At 42.1% G+C, this 15,212-nt stretch overlaps 1 protein-coding gene across 1 annotated transcript in view; it reads right to left on the bottom strand.

Annotated features, from left to right (window-relative positions):
* Positions 1-15,212, bottom strand: part of LOC124722384 (organic cation transporter-like protein) — a 186,606-nt gene that overhangs the window by 63,302 nt on the left and 108,092 nt on the right. The gene's annotated exons all lie outside the window — the stretch shown is intronic.

The raw sequence follows: 15,212 nt of genomic DNA, 5'->3' as shown, positions 1-15,212 counted from the left end.
TGCTATTGTAGTGTTGGGCAGTTGGATGTGAACAGCGCATAGCGTTGCGCAGTTGGAGGCGAGCCGCCAGCAGTGGAGGATGTGGGGAGTGAGATGGCAGAGTTTTGAGAGCGGATGATCTGGACGTGTGTCCATCAGAAAAACGAAATTTGTGAGACCGGATGTCATGAACTGATATATATATATATATATATATATATATATATATATATATATATATATATTACGACTTTTGAACACTATTAAAGTAAATACATTGTTTGTTCTCCATCAAAATCTTTCATTTGCTAACTATGCCGATCAGTAGTTGGTGCCTTCAGTAGTTAGAATCTTTTATTTAGCTGGCAGTATTGGCGCACGCTGTATTGCAGTAGTTTGAGTAACGAAGATTTTTGTGAGGTAAGTGATTCATGAAAGGTATAGGTTATTGTTAGTCAGGGCCATTCTTTTGTAGGGATTATTGAAAGTCAGACTGCATTGCGCTAAAAAAAAAAAAAAAAAAAAAAAAAAAAAGTGTCAGTTTACTGTTGATCAGAATAAGTAAAGAGAGAAATGTCTGAGTACGTTCAGTTTTGCTCAGCTGTTTGAAAATCAAATAACGTAAGTGGTTTACCAGCATTGTCATTCTTAATTTTTCTAAGGCGATGTTTCAACCGTTTAGATTTTGGAAATTCGTTGCTGAGTGTTACTTGTATAATTTATGATCAGATACTAAACTTTAAACTAATAAACATGCTGAAAATCTGATTACACCATCAGAATCTTCGTGGAAATAATGGTAATGTACATGTTTCTTTTTGAGGTATCATGATTCCTCTGGCTACTATTAATTTCTATATGAACTGTGAAATGTCTTCCATTAAGGTTTCACAAAGTCCGCCATCTTTGGTACTCAGTGGCGTACAAATCTCCTTCATCGACACAAAGCCATTCCGCGACACAGCGTTAACATGGAATTCCCAGCCACATGGCCGGCCTGGAGCACGCGCTGGGGCTACTGGGGCTACCCCTCGTGCTCCGTCTAACGTACGGCATCACGCAGTCGCTGACGAGCCCCGGCTTGCCGGGTGGCCCCTTGCGGCCACGACAACTCCGAACTTAGAATATTGTCAGGGTGCCATAACTCGCCCGTTACCTCATACGTATCAGAAGAAGTATTAGCACTGTTCATGGATGCATCTATTTCAGGTATTATTCTCGGTGTCGATGCGATGATAGAAGCATACTCTTTCTCAAGTAATTGTGCAGCTTTGTCTGCCTCTCGCAATGTCCCGGAAACAAGTTTTTTAAACCTAGGATACAATAATGTCACAAGCACGTTAAAAGTTAGCGTGTTAAATTGTATCAGTCTTTGATTGACTGATTTATTCAAGGAATCCACAACACTTCGTGCTTCATTAGTTATTAAGGTGCTTTCCAAATTTGACAACTTTTCAGGAATACCTCGTATCAGAGGTATAATTAAGGACTCAGTGACGTATGACTCTTTTGAGACTGTTCTTGTTGCTACTTCAAAAGGTTCAAGAAGACCTATTATTTCCTGCATAGGCAAGTAATTTCCTACTGTGAGGAAAGGCAGTGCTTTTGAACTTTCGTTGATCGCAATCGCAAGCTCACTTTGTACTTCCAAGCAGCAAAGAAAAACTTTACAAGCTATACCAACTTGTTATTAAAAACATTTTTCAAACCTTGATTGTTGGAATTTCTGAAGAGTTGTTTTTTTTTTTTTTTTTTGCGCCTCTTGCGCTTTATCTAGCTTGCAAGTTGATTCCTCACCTTGCAATTCTTTTACTCATCCATGGTTCTCTGGTTTTTCACCTTAAATTAGTCGTATTCCCTGAATGTTTATATTCTTAGATGCAGATGGTACACTTCACAAACTGACTATTGTCCCCACTTACTTGAAAAAATTCCACACAGACGATGGACTTTTAAGATTCATTTTGAAAACAGTAACAAAAAGCTCTATTTATGCACTAAACAAACGTAAATACAATAACCTTGGAAGCGCTGGATTTCTTCAGCCAACAGAGACTATCTGCAACGCGCGAAAAATAGTGATCGTTTCATGTCGGCACCCTTCCGAACACTTTTTGACGACTGTGTTCTTTGCCTCACTGCTGCCAATGACAATGATTCAACATGTGTGGCACTATAGTTGCTTGACGAAGAGTAATCCTGTTGTTGTGTGGCGTTTAAATAAAGAAATTAGAGACAAAGAAGCCATTGTTGCCAAATTGAAGCGACCTCCTACGATAACCCAAAGAGCTAGAAGCTTTAGGTGCAGCATTCTTCCTCGTGACGCTGGAAAAATTGTTAGTCAGGTCGCAGGATGCTGTAAACTCAAAAAATAAAGAAAATAAAATAAAAATAATGGTGAGATAATTCACCCACTGCTCAAGTTTCAGACAAGGAGTTTCAGCATTAACAGACAAGAGCTTAAGAAATATCTACAGGATACAGTATTTCCAAAAACATTTCCGGGCATCCACCGTCAACTCTTGGCAAGAAGAGATTAGTTTTGTCTCAGATCCATTCAAACATTCATGTTTCGCCCGCATTACTTATGAATAATGCATTGCAATACTTTAAAAGCATATAGTATGTAAATACAGCTGTATATTTTAACTATTATTTCCAGCCACCATATAAATAAAAAACTTGACGCTTGACAGGTTGGGCTTTTACTATATTCAGTTTTTCAGGAACTGGTGTGTCCTTAACGAACAAGAGCCACTAACCGAACACAACACAGGCAGCCAACGTATGAACGATATTTGTGCCTCTACAAAAGCAGGGGCGTTAGGATTGCGTCAGTTTTTTGTGTTTTTGAACCACCTTATACATTAATTAACATATGTAATTGGAAACACCTATAAGTACAATGAGGACTCAGAAACAAAAGAGGATGAGAGCGGGTGTGTTTAATTAATAACGATAATAATAGTATTTATTTTAAAATGCATTATCCAGTAAAATCACAAACTCTTAACAAATCTTTAAAATGTCATTTTTTTCTCTACTAACTGCGTTGTATTAAAGCCTTATTTACATTTGTATTCCATGCTATATCTAATCATGCTCACACATTTGAAGATGGCAGTCCCTATAATGTGCATTCATGAATCCATGTTACTTACGTGTGTAATTGTTAGCCGGCCGAAGTGGCCGTGCGGTTAAAGGCGCTGCAGTCTGGAACCGCAGGACCGCTACGGTCGCAGGTTCGAATCCTGCCTCGGGCATGGATGTTTGTGATGTCCTTAGGTTAGTTAGGTTTAACTAGTTCTAAGTTCTAGGGGACTAATGACCTCAGCAGTTGAGTCCCATAGTGCTCAGAGCCATTTGAACCATTTGTAACTGTTACTATAAGCATCTGGTCGGTACGAGATACGCACGACCGTGAGTTGTCATCACTAGAAGACAAACAAGACAATTCATTCTCTCACGTTCCCTCCCCCACAGCAACCAATCTATAAACGACATACATTTATAAACAGCATAGATTGGTTGAGGCACTACCATATTTGAAGTTGATTAAATACCTCCATGCAATCTACTTTCCCTCTTCACTCCACACGCAATGGACGTAATACGATCCGAAATTTTTTGGGGTGCTAGTTAAAAAAGAATTACATTATAAACGATATGACTATCAATAGTTAAATCAGACTACCGATAGTGCAGATGTTATCGGTTAATCGATAGTTTATCGATATTTAAAAACGTTAGACCAGAGTAAAGTCACGTCGCCTGTACTGTAGGAGGACTCTATCCCACAGACCACCAGTCGCAAGAGAGGGTTACTGTGTTGTTGTTTGATTCATTGTTTCTTTCTGCTGTAACACATCCAAGCTTTGTACACCGCTATACATTTTGTTTATTTTCACCATGACATTGAGGTCTGTGTCAGGTTCTAAACTGACTTTAACATGTTTAGATCCACTGGCTCTGAGTGAAAGCTGGACATCGCACGGTATAAATTATGTTGCTGCTCCCACAACACACAGGATGATGATTGAAATACACTACTGGCCATTAAAACTGCTACATCAAGAAGAAATGCAGATGATAAACGGGTATTCATTGGACAAATATATTACACTAGAACTGACATGTGATTACATTTTCACGCAGTTTGGGTGCATAGAGCCTGAGAAACCAGTACAAAAAAAAACACCTCTGGCCGTAATAACGGCCTTGATACGCGTGGGCATTGAGTCAAACACAGCTTGTATGGCGTGTACAGGTACAGCTGCCCATTCAGCTTCAACACGATACCACAGTTCATCAAGAGTAGTGACTGGCGTATCGTGATGAGCCAGTTGCTCGACCACCATTGACCAGAAGTTTTCAATTTGTGAGAGATCTGGAGAATGTGCTGGCCAGGGCAGCAGTCGAACATTTTCTGTATCCAGAAAGGCCCGTAGAGGACCTGCAACATGCGGTCGTGCATTATCCTGCTGAAGTGTAGGGTTTTGCAGGGGTCGAATGAAGGGTAGAGCCACGGGTCGTAACACATCTGAAATCCAACGTCCACTGTTCAAAGTGCCGTCAATGCGAGCAAGAGGTGACCGAGACATGTAACCAATGGCACCCCATACCATCACTCCGGGTGATACGCCTGTATGGCGATGACGAATACACGCTTCCAATGTGCGTTCACCGCGATGTCGCCAAACACGGATGCGACCATCATGATGCTGTAAACAGAACCTGGATTCATCCGAAAAAATGACATTTTGCCATTCGTGCACCCAGGTTCGTCGTTGAGTACAACATCACAGGCGCTCCTGTCTATGATGCAGCGTCAAGTGTAACCATAGCCATGGTCTCCGAGCTGATAGTCCATACTGCTGCAAATGTCGTCGGACTGTTCGTGCAGATGGTTCTTGTCTTGCAAACGTCCCCATCTGTTGACTCGGGGATCGAGACGTCGCTGCACGATCCGTTACAGCGATGCGGATAAGATACCTGTCATCTCGACTGTTAGTGATACGAGGCCGTTGGGATCCAGCACGACGTTCCGTATTACCCTCCTGAACCCACCGATTCCATATTCTGCTAACAGTCATTGGATCTCGACCCATGCGAGCAGCAATGTCGCGATACGATAAATCGCAATCGCGATAGGCTACAATCCGACTTTTATCAAAGTCGGAAACGTGATGGTACGCATTTCTCCTCCTTACACGAGGCATCACAACAACGTTTTACCAAGCAACGCCGGTCAACTGCTGTTTGTGTATGTGAAATCGGTTGGAAACTTTCCTCATGTCAGCACGTTGTAGGTGTCGCCACCGGCGCCAGCCTTGTGTGAATACTCTGAGAAGCTAATCATTTGCATATCACAGCATCTTCTTCTTGTCGGTTAAATTTCGCGTCTGTAGCACGTCATCTTCGTGGTGTAGCACTTTTAATGGCCAGTAGTGTAAAAGACAGTCACAGCATATGGAAACTGGAAGAATTTCGCGGCATCGTGGAGCGTTTCCAAACAGCTGTCCGAAGGCGACTGACGACCTTTACGTTTAAATTGACCAGGTAGCAGATGGCTTATTGTACCATATCGATTGATTCCTCATAATGCAGTCATGTACGCGATCACCAACACTCTCTGTCCATCCCAAACAAGTGATGTCAGTCTGTCATTATGTGGGATACAACAGTGTGCCAGTGGACGGATGGGATGGAAAAGACAACGTCGATGTACTATAACAAGCATCAAAGTTGATAGTGTGATCAATTTTAGCAATTTCACCAGTTTATATCCCTAATTTCAACGCCGACCAATGACACAGCAACATGCTACCCAATTTCTGTATCATCGCTATACCACTACTCCGCTACTTTTCGAGTACCACTGCAAATGTAGGCAGATGACTGTGCACTGTGTCCATTCATTGTTAATTCTCGAACATACATATATACCAAAGCATGCCAGACAGCGTCTTATACCGATCTACATATTTCTAGCACTCTGATCGTAGTTGTAATTTATGATTATGATTGCCCATTTTTCCGTATGTGGGTGGGAGGCACAGAGCATTCTCGCATTTCTGGGATAAAGTTAGAGAGTGAAAGATCTGCTCGCACTGTTGTGACCAACCCTTCCCTGCAACACTGTCAGCGATTTAATTCGCAGCTGACCAGAAGTAGACCGATACATGCCACATCTCGTGAAGGAACAGAGCAAGCCGAGTTCGTAACTGCTGTTCAGTGAAGACTGTTCCTCACCAATCTTGCTTACGACAGCTATCCAAGTGCTCAAAATCTCTCCAGATGCGCGCATGTCGTGGTGGTTAGCTCTCCTTATCGATGTACAGTAGATATGAGAGTGTTGTGATGATATAACAGATGGTTATGAAGGAAACATGTGGTTTTATGCTTTATGGAGCTCTAGGTGGGTGGAGTTTGAAGCATTTTACGTGACTCAATTGCACTGTTAATTCTAAAGTATTGTTCAAGTGTCTGTGGTCAGTACCAAGAAGGTATTGGTAAGAGAGAATACAGCGTAGAACACAAACACATGTACTCTAACGCAGGCCATAAATGTCCAACATCTGACATACACCCACCCTGCAAGTTTTCTATCCCACTCACTACGGTGACATATTTTACGAAGATAAAACTACTTAGTCTTTGTGATACACGCGCAATATAGTTTCTCGGAGGTGCGTAGCGCCCACTGTTCACATCCGATCATGGTTCATAAATTATACTACGCTCGCGTCAGTCCTATAAAATGATCGTTAGTAATGGAGAATGCGTCTTACAAGGAAACTGGCGAACGCTTAGCAGCGGTGTTTGACGTGTAAAATTACACGTCATGTTGCCACTAACTCCGTAAACAGGACATCTGTCAAGCTGATGTATACATGGGGATTGCAGTACCTCACAAACGCCTGTCACTAACTCAGAATCACCATAGTTACAAAACTCAAGACTCTATTTTATGCCCAAGATGCAGCAGGGGAATGGAGTACGTCGCATCAATCTTTGTCCATCTAGAGGAGGGAGCCGAAGCAGGATGGACATGTTTCATCATCATCACACATGAGTTTGAAGTCCTTTGATGACCGTGAGGTTTGCTGTTAATGATCACAGATAGATGGTGCTCTAAGTCACACACAGAACACGCAGTTGTGTACGAGTTGAACACTGGTTATGCCATACAACTGATTCACTCTGAGAGAACAACGGGAAAAAAGGTTAAATGACCTGCAGCAACATCTCCCTCTCTCTAGGATACAACATCAACCTACCATTAAATCATACCTCATTACAACTCCACCTCAACCGATCACTCCCTCCACTTTCTGCCGTCCTTTAACGCGATGCAAGCCAGTTTAGAGGCAGATGGCTCCCTTTTCCAGGAAAGCATCAAAGACAGCTATCAACTTGCATGTATCATTATTACCTCAATAGACGTACAGCAGAATGTTGTTAAAAATGCAGCAACTGTTTGTTAGCTGACACCGCAAGCTTGTGATTGGCGGAGAGTACAGTGAAGTACATTGTAAATACTGTACATTAGGGTTTAAAACATCTAATCAGTCCTGCACATGGTCAAACATACGATCCATTCTCTAGTCGCATATTGCAGTCGCACAGCTGGCAATACAACGATCGTTAGCTAAGGACACATAGCGTCCTGCCATCTACCAGGCTGCAACATGCGTCGGCTGCCAGGCGTCACCACACCAGCAGGGCCTGGGCACTCGGGCATGCGTTAATTCAGGGCACACTCCCTGTCCTGCGGGAAATACTGGTCACACCACGTGAAGCTGGCAGCAGACATGAAGCTACACTGCCTTCCACCCAGAGCCATCCGTGACACACAGGCATACAGAAAACAGAATGTTTATTGTGGTTGACCACCAAATGTAGAAGAATATGTCGAATCACAATCCCAGGTGTGACCCCAAAGTCATCAGCAAACACCTTATAGAACTTTATAAAGCGTCCTTAGCTAAACAGCGTTGTATTACCAGCTGTGAGAATGCAATATGTAACTACAGAATGGATCGCGTGTTCGACCCTTTATTATTTCGACTTCCAAGTATCGTCGTTTTGGCATGTAAAATCAGATGTTGCAGCTGATATCCATTTCGTGATCTATTTCCCACAAAAGCGTTGAGGTGTCTCAGAGACTTCACAAGTGTGCCACGATCTTTTAGAGTCAGTGTTCAAGCGTGGCGGTATACACCAAAAAAAATTGAGACAAATTACTGTGCAGCGATCTTTGTGAAAGTGTATTTAGAGGCTTATTCAATTGGATTTAAAAAGTTCCTGAACCAGTCCAAGGTCAAAGACAAGAGAAGGCTGTGGTATTTCCCACAAAAGGTCACAAAATGTCTCTGGGAGTTTTCATAAGTGTGCCACGATCTTTTTAGTGTCTGTGTTCAAGTGTGGCGGTATACATCGCAAAAATTTGGGCAAACTACTGTGCAGCGATCTTTTTGAAAGTGTATTTAGAGACATATTCAGTTGGATTTAGTAACTCCTGCAGCAGCTTGTGCTCAAAGTCAAGGATAGAATGTGGTATTTCCCACAAAAGCGCCCAAATTGTCTCAGGGACGGTTACACAACTGTGCGACGATCTTTTTTTAGAGTCCATGTTCAAGTGTGGCGGTGGTATTCCTCAGAATAAAACGCGTAATTACATCGCAAATTGTTTTACTATTCTTGCGTCATCTGCAAAGCACTCTCTCTTTGTGCAGTGGTACATTTAGTTCCTGTGATATCTTCAAATTATGTGTGTGACAATATTCCACACACCCTTTAAACACCAGATTTAATAACTGCCAAAGCAGTTCGTTTTCAACGACAAAGGGTATCTGTGCGAAGGGGATGGGAAGGAAGAAGGTTGCAGGTATTTCCAACGCAACAGGAAGTACTTAACGTGCAGTCACCCCTGCGGCTACCGCGTGGCGGAGAGTGGAGAGGAAAAGGGAAAGGGGATGGAGTTGGGTTTGTGGAGGTAGCCCAATTGACCAATTTTCCCACCTAAATTAGAACTTCCCGCCATGACGTCAGTGCGAACTTGCCACATCAAAGGCCGCCATCTTGGATCCACCATCTTGAATAAATGTAGCAAAAATGCAAGGTGGGGCCGCACCCCCTTTGTCCCACTACTAAAAGCTTCCTTGCCAAATAACAAAATATCGCCTTTCCAAAGAAAGTTGACTCTTTTTGGTTCACAAGTGCTGAACAATAACATTTTCACATTATGTAGTCTTACATCATTTTTGGAAGACAATGAACAAGATCCCATGGAGGATTTAGTGCCAGCCATTATTACACATTTAGAGGTCATTCAAAGTAATTACAAAAAGTAATGGAAGAAGTAATCACAAAAGAAACTTTCATCTATGTGACTAGCGAGAGCTCAATGGAAGATATTTTCAAAAGAAAAGTCTGCTTTCTTTTTGGATGAGAACAAAAACCGAATACAGTATCCTTCTCTTTTGAAACAAGTAATACGAATTTTGGTCCCATTTGTTATTATGTACAGTCGTACTCAAAAGTATCCGAAAGACCTGAATTGCATTTCGCCTGATTCGCATACATCCAGCATAACGCAGCTGTCTAGCAGGTCCTCTAATCTCTCCTTGGTACAGTCGTTTGACTATTGAAAATGGTTCCAACAAGTCACCGCTAGAAAACTCTGCTCTGTATCGCAATAACTAAAGATGTAAAGTAATACCACGATACTACAAATATCAGGGAACACCTTATCACAGATAAGACTGTCCTTAAGGCTTGTAAGCTCACATTTATTGCAATAAATGACATTCCTGAAATGTTACCACTCTCATTATTACGTCAGATAGCTAATGCACGTAGTAAGTTCGTCGTATTCATGATTTCCTCTTCAAAGTAACATACCGTACTTGTTATTTAAGACAAAATGACATTAAAAATTTAAGTTATTCACGAGCAGCTAGTTGAGAATATGTATGAATTTCAAATGTCACGACGAACCGTCTCGTTCTGCATATGGATTCAAACCCAGGTCATGCAGACTAAGATTTCGTGACTGACGGTAACTAACAGTAATTCCTGAGTAGGCATACAGAGAGTCATCTACCTCGATATTAGACAGTATAAGTTAGCGAATATCAACTTTAAATTACATAACGTAAACATTTTTAACGGACGCGAATTCCTACCCAGCAACTATTGTCCCTGTTAACGAACTACGAGAGATGTTAAGTATTGCTTCTTCACAAGTAACTTACTTAAAATGCCGTGAGGTAAAACTTTGTGTTGGGCAGGGATTCGAACCCAGAACCTAATGGGATTGTTATCGAAGCACAATCAGCTGTGACATATCGGATTTTCTCGGCAGTACCTAGATGTTTTAACTGAAATGATGAGACGAAACATTAATTTTTTCCTTCTCAGGACTCCAACACGGCACCTATCGCTGTTATATTCTAGAGAAAACAAACGTTAAATATGTGTTTGTTACACCAGCAACGACATGTGAGCATGTTTGAACTCGAAATAATATGACGAAGAGTTCAGTGCTGACTGGGAATCGAACCCCACACATATCCTTGTTGACTACACACAAAGAGACGTCAGCTACCGATTTTTTATCCACCAGCAGCTCGGAATAACATCCTCGAACTTATTGTGATCGCTCAAATAGTTCTCACTGGGGGTCAAAAGCGTCAGATATCGTTAGTGTTGACCTCGAATGAAAATGCATTAAAGATCATAATTATTATCCACCAGCAGATAGGCTCTCTCATGCTAGAGCCTGATAATACATAATGAAAACTTTAGTGCCATGCCAGGATTCGAACCCATTCACGCGCAATATGTGGACATGTTGAGGAATCTGCAGTTTTGAACAAACAACAAATTGTAGCCGAGCTGTATTGTCGCGAAGGCATCAAATTCCGCGTTAAGGGCGGTCTGAGTTGCATTCCAAGCTCAGAACCAATTTTATCGACATACAGAAGCCCAAATAAAAGATGGAATAAGTGTCCCGAGACCCTACATAGCGTTTGTTTCGTCACTAGAAATAAATAACTAGTATAAGAAAGGTTACTGGTGATAGAGTTCCCACATTTCGCCACTCCTGACTTTATTGTGGTTCAGCGTAATGTCTACTTGGTAGAGAAGGAATATCATGTTTAATGTGAATTTCATACCACAATGCCATTATACTTTCTTCACTTGGCGTAGCCAGAAGAGAATAAAATCTGTCTCTCCCTATTAAAAATCATCAGCAGAAGCTGGAAACGAACCCGACCACCATCATAGGAAACTATCATCAATCCAACAGACCATCAAAGGTTTTTCTCTGAGACTCATTTTTCTATCATAACACCGTTGCGGCACACTCGATGAGAATTCTGACACACAAGCTCCCTGTGGTGGTTTGCAGCATGTTCAGTACATTCATTTACTTGGTTGACCGAATCGCCATGAACTAGCTGCCTCGGCGACCCAGTGCATACATTCGACTCTATTTTGTAATCACCGAAATAAAATCACGTAACTGCCACCTACACAGAACTGCCAACAGTGTAGGATGCAGAAATTTAAGTAGGAAGAGTTCCTTTCCATTTGTTGAAAATGTCGTGCAGTGCAAAAGGAAAGCTGTAACTGTCTGTCTCTCAGAAGTCCAGATCCGGCCATATGCACTATCTCACAGCACTGTGGAATGCGGAAGTTCTGGAGGAACTGTTCTTGACTCCTGGAGAAGCTGTAGCTACATGACAGCTACCTGCGTAACGGTAAGCTTCGCGCACTGTGGATAAGACGTCGCGAGTTCTATTACATTCGCTGCAACAGGTATGCAAATGTGGCATTTCATAAATAAAGTTATGTATTCCTAGAAATCCAAATTTGAGAGATCACTGTAAGTTCAAGGATGTTATTCCGAACTGCTGGTGGAGAAAAATTCGGTAGCTGACGTCTCTTTGTGTGCAGTCAACAAGGATATGTGTTGGGTTCGATTCCCAGTCAGCACTAAACTCTTCGTCATATTATTTCTAGTTCAAACATGATCACATGTTGCTGCTGGTGTAACAAACCCATATTTAACGTTCGTTTTCTTAGGAATATAACAGCGATAGGTGCCGGGTTGGAGTCGTGAGAAGGAAAAAATTAATGTTTCGCCTCGTCATTTCAGTTGAAACATCTAGGTACTGCCGAGAAAATCCGATATGTCACAGTTGATTATGCTTCGATAACAATCCCATTAGGTTCTGGGTTCGAATCCCTGTCCAACACAAAGCTTTACCTCACGGCATTTCAAGTAAGTTACTTGTGAAGAAGCAATACTTAACATCTCTCGTAGTTCGTTAACAGGGACAATAGTTGCTGGGTAGGAATTCGCGTCCGTTAAAAATGTTTACGTTATGTAATTTAAAATTGATATTCGCTAACTTATACTGTCTAAAGTCGAGGTATATGACTCTCTGTATGCCTAGTCAGGAATGACTGTTAGTTACCGTCAGTCACGAAATCTTAGTCTGCATGACCTGGGTTTGAATCAATATGCAGAACGAGACGGTTGGTCGTGACATTGGAAGTTCATACATAATCTCAACTAGCTGCTCGTGAATAACTTAAATTTTTAATGTCATTTTGTCTTAAATAACAAGTACGGTATGTTACTTTGAAGAGGAAATTATGAATACGACGAACTTACTACGTGCATTACATCTACATCTACATGACTACTCTGCAATTCACATTTAAGTGCATGGCAGAGTGTTCATCGAACCACAGTCATACTATCTCTCTACCATTCCACTCCCGAACAGCGCGCGGGAAAACCGAACACTTAAACCTTTCTGTTCGAACTCTGATTTCTCTTATTTTATTTTGATGATCATTGCTACCTGTGTAGGTTGGGCTCAACAAAATATTTTCGCATTCGGAAGAGAAAGTTGGTGACTGAAATTTCGTAAATAGATCTCGCCGCGACGAAAAACGTCTTTGCTTTAATAACTTCCATCCCAACTCGCGTATCATATCTGACACACTCTCCCCCCTATTATGTGATAATACAAAACGAGCTGCCCTTTTTTGCACCCTTTCGATGTCCTCCGTCAATCCCACCTGGTAAGGATCCCACACCGCGCAGCAATATTCTAACAGAGGACGAACGAGTGTAGTGTTAGCTGTCTCTTTAGTGGACTTGTTGCATCTTCTAAGTGTCCTGCCAATGAAACGCAACCTTTGGCTCGCCTTCCTGACAATATTATCTATGTGGTCTTTCCAACTGAAGTTGTTCGTAATTTTAACACCCAGGTACTTAGTTGAATTGACAGCCTTGAGAATTGTACTATTTATCGAGTAATCGAATTCCAACGGATTTCTTTTGGAACTCATGTGGATCACCTCACACTTTTCGTTATTTAGCGTCAACTGACACCTGCCACACCATACAGCAATCTTTTCTAAATCGCTTTGCAACTGATACTGGTCTTCGGATGACCTTACTAGACGGTAAATTACAGCATCATCTGCGAACAACCTAGGAGAACTGCTCAGATTGTCACCCAGGTCATTTATATAGATCAGAAACAGCATAGGTCCCAGGACGCTTCCCTGCGGAACACCTGATATCACTTCAGTTTTACTCGATGATTTGCCGTCTATTACTACGAACTGCGACCTATCTGACGTAATAATGAGAGTGGTAATATTTCAGGTATGTCATTTATTGCAATAAATATGGGCTTACAAGCCTTAAGAACAGTCTTATCTGTGATAAGGTGTTCCCTGATATTTGTAGTATCGTGGTATTACTTTACATCTTTAGTTATTGCGATACAGAGCAGAGTTTTCTAGCGGTGATTTGTTGGAACCATTTTCAATAGTCAAACGACTGTACCAAGGAGCGATTAGAGGATCTGATAGACAGCTGCGTTATGTGGGTTGCATGCGTATCAGGCAAAATGCAATTCAGGTCATTCGGACACTTTTGAGCATGACAGTGCGTCCTGTAAGACCTTTGGTACACACACCATCAGATTCTTTGACTTGTCGCTCTAACGAAGTAGGCGAGTGTCAGCAACATGTCTCGTGGTCTTATCGTGGCATGTTTATCTTCTGCCGTTAGGTCAGATGATAGAAATGCCACTTCCACGCTTAGAGTAGCAGCTTGACGGTGACCAACTTTAAACAGAACTTGATTAATTTTCACACACATTTATTAAAATAATAAGAAGCATAAAAATAACTTAACTTAGTTCTGGATGCTGCCTACTGGTATATGCCCTATCAAAATCGCCACAGCTGCCATTAAAAATCTTCGCACTAAATGTAAATGTCGTGTGACTAGGGCCTCCCGTCGGGTAGACCGTACGCCGGGTGAAAGTCTTTCGATTTGACGCCACTTCGGCGACTTACGCGTCTATGGGGAGGAAATGATGATGAATAGGACACCACAACACCCAGTCCCTGAGCGGAGAAAATCTCCGACCCAGCCGGGAATCGAACCCGGTACCTTAGGATTAACAATCTGTCGCGCTGACCACCCAAGCTACCGGGGGCGGACCCTCTGCAAACGCCGAACTTACAAGGGAACCTCCCCATCGCACCCCCCTCAGATTTAGTTATAAGTTGGCACAGTGGATAGGCCTTGAAAAACTGTACACAGATCAACCGAGAAAACAGGAAGAAGTTGTGTGGAACTATGAAAAAAATAAGCAAAATATACAAACTGAGTAGTCCATGAGTAAGATAGGCAACATCAAGGACGGTGAGAACTCAGGAGCGCCGTGGTCCCGTGGTTAGCGTGAGCAGCTGCGGAACGCGAAGTCCTTGGTTCAAGTCTTCCCTCGCGTGAATAATTTACTTTCTTTATTTTCGCAAAGTTATGATCTGTCCGTTCGTTCATTGACGCCTCTGTTCACTGTAATAAGTTTAGTGTCTGTGTTTTGCGACCGCACCGCAAAACCGTGCGATTAGTAGACGAAAGAACGTGCCTCTCCAATGGGAACCGAAAACATTTGATCGCAAGGTCATAGGTCAACCGATTCCTCCACAGGAAAACACGTCTGACATATTCTATACGACACTGGTGACGGCATGTGCGTCACATGACAGGAATATGTTGTCGACCCACCTAACTTGTACACCTGGCGAATGGGTAAAAAGATTCTTCTACCTTGCCCGATTTAGGTTTTCTTGTGGATGTGATAATCACTCCCAAAAAAGTGATCGCATCGGACGGACGGACG

This window comes from Schistocerca piceifrons, chromosome X (assembly GCF_021461385.2).
Source record: "Schistocerca piceifrons isolate TAMUIC-IGC-003096 chromosome X, iqSchPice1.1, whole genome shotgun sequence".
Classification (NCBI taxonomy): domain Eukaryota; kingdom Metazoa; phylum Arthropoda; class Insecta; order Orthoptera; family Acrididae; genus Schistocerca; species Schistocerca piceifrons.
This window is presented reverse-complemented; position numbering and strand designations above follow the sequence as displayed.